The 2,572-nt window shown below is 58.9% G+C and overlaps 1 pseudogene; it reads right to left on the bottom strand.

Moving 5' to 3' along the window:
- LOC103598193 overlaps positions 1-2,318 on the bottom strand; it is a 13,627-nt pseudogene extending 11,309 nt beyond the window's left edge.
- Positions 2,319-2,572: the final 254 nt, after the last annotated feature.

Below are 2,572 nucleotides of genomic sequence, written 5' to 3' on the forward strand. Positions count from 1 at the left end.
TGGGGGGGGGGGGGCAGGTGATCCCATCTGAGCCTTGGAGACTTGTGACCTTGGGGGCAGCACAGAGGGCCTCAGTGGCACCCTATGATGCCCCCTCTGCTGCATGTGACGTGAGTTTCCAGGCCTGGGAGAGGCTGAGGTGCCGAAGGAGAGCAGCGGTCAGTGCTTCGTCTGCACCGTTTCACCTAATCCTCACAGTGGTTTTGTACAGGAGGTGCTGTTGTTACCCTGCAGTACAGAAAAGGAAAGTGAGGCACAGAGCGGCGAGGTAACTTACCTGGAATCACACAGCAGAGTGGTACAGCTGGGATTTTAACGCCCACCTGCTACTCCAGGGCCAGCACCCAGGCAAGCTGGAAACCGTCTCCTGACCCAGGGCCGACTGCCCAAATCCAGCTTAGCTCTAGGGCTTGGCAGTCCCCAGGCTGAAGGGAGCCCTCTCCCTCAGCCCTCCAGGTCACTCTGACTGGTGGTGACACCTGAAGCCACCTAGGGCTGTGTGCTCAGAGCAGGGCCAAGGTCTGAGGCCTCTTCATCCCTGGTATGGGGCTGGGGCACTAAAGTCACCTCAGGGACCCAGAGGCTCAGGAGCCAGACTACACTTTCCCGGCCGTGTGGCTTTGGGCAAGCCTCTCCCCTCTCTGAGTCTGTTTCCTCACCTGTAAAAGGGCATCAGTAAATGTCTCTCATTCATGAGGTTGTGGGGGATTAAACGGTTTAATAAATACAGGAATCGTTTAGGAAAGTTCCTGGAATATAGGAACACGAGAAGAAAGGAGGAGGAGCAGGAGGAGGGAGGGGGAAGGGAGAGGAGGCTGCCATTATTAGTATTGGTAATATTGTCCTTGGAATCTCTTGCAGCAGGAAGCAGGGGGACAATTTGCTGGGAAGGGGGACCCTAGAGGCCAGTTCCTCCTGCTGACCTAGGACCCAGCACATGGTAGCTGGATGGGGCCTCAGGACATCCCCTGAAACCCCATTCTACAGCCGAGGAGACTGAGGCCTGGGGAGAGGCAGCCCCTGGGTCCAGGCCACCCAGCGGAGCAGTCCAGGCTGCCTGCCCTCCTCTGCTTCCCCTTCCCCCGGTCCCTGCGCACCCCTGCTTAGTCCTGGTCTCCAGTGTTTCAGTCTCTCCAGTGACCAGAGGCTCCCAGAAGTGCAGGCGCTCTCCCACCTGGCTTGACCTCTGACCTTCAGGGACTTCAGGTTCTGACCCCAGTTGGTGCCAGTTATTGCCCCTCCTTGGGGTACAGGGGAGAGGCTCTGTGTGGGCCCAGGGGAAGTCCCTTGGGAAGGGATGAGCCCCATTGTCCAGAGCCCTCTGCTGAGATGGGCGCAGGGTAGGGTGGGGGGAACACGGGGGTGGGGATGAGGGCTGGCGGCTCCCCTGTGGGAGGTACCAGCGTCGGCCACAGAGCATCTTGTTCTGAGTCTGGGAAGTGTCTCAACCAGGGAGCCCTTCCTGGCTGACCAGGGGCAGCTCTGTGCAAGGACTCAAGCCTAGGGCTGTGAGCCGGGGACACGTGGGCCAGCTGCCGCCCCTTCTGGGCTTCACTGGCACTCAGGAAAGGTTATGCGCTGATGCACCCAGAGGTGCTGCGCGGGGCTGTGGAAGCCTGCCCAGCCTCTTATCCCCTTTACCTCCTTTGCCTGAAGACCCACCAGGACCGCCGCTGCACAGCTCTGGGGAGCCAGTCATGCTGTCCTGACCAGCTCATTGCCCCTGACCGAGTTGTACACTTAGACAGTCCGGGAGACCTACTCTGGCCGTTGCACATGCTGTGCCTGCACCAGGAACACTGTTCTTCTCTCAAATGCCATCTCCCATGTATTTTTCAGGATACAGTAAAAAATCAACTCCTGGGCCGGTCCTGTGGTGCACTCGGTAGAGTGCGGCGCTTGGGAGCACAGTGGCGCTCCCGCTGAGGGTTCAGATCCCATATAGAGACCGGTCCGCTCACTGGTTGAGCGCGGTGTGGGCGCGACACCGAGGGTTGCGATCCCGTTACCGGTCATGAAAAAAGACAAAAAGGAAAAAAAAAATCAACTCCTGAGAAGCCTGCCTTCATCCCACTGGTAAAGGCCCTCCTGCAGGCTCCCACAGCCGCCCTCTGGCCTCAGTCTCCCAGTACTGTCTGCCCCCCAGAGCCGACCCATTGCTCCCTTTTCCTCCCCGGATTCGGCCTGACCAGCACCGCTTGGGCGTGGACACGCGTCGGCAGCGCCCTCTGCCGGCAACTCCAGCTCTGCCCCAAGCTCCAGTCGGGGAACTCCGAGAGTCCAGGGGTGCAGACGAAGCCGAATCCCAGGAAGAGCATCATCCGGAGACGGGCCTCGGTCTTGGAGCCACAGGACCCTGCCTGAGTCCTTGTCCTGCCTTTTCTTTTTCATGTGATCTCGGGCAAATCGCCTTCCCTCTCTGAGCCTCAGTTTCCCCTTCTGCAAAATGTATCCATTTATTCCACAGATATTTCCTACTGTATACTATATACTGAGCTGGGCATTGGGGATACAGTGGGGACAAGGATGAGCAAAGTCACTGCCTCGGGCAGCTGACACGGAGGGGACAGGC

The sequence above is a fragment of the Galeopterus variegatus genome, unplaced genomic scaffold, assembly GCF_000696425.1.
Source record: "Galeopterus variegatus unplaced genomic scaffold, G_variegatus-3.0.2 Scaffold2526, whole genome shotgun sequence".
Classification (NCBI taxonomy): domain Eukaryota; kingdom Metazoa; phylum Chordata; class Mammalia; order Dermoptera; family Cynocephalidae; genus Galeopterus; species Galeopterus variegatus.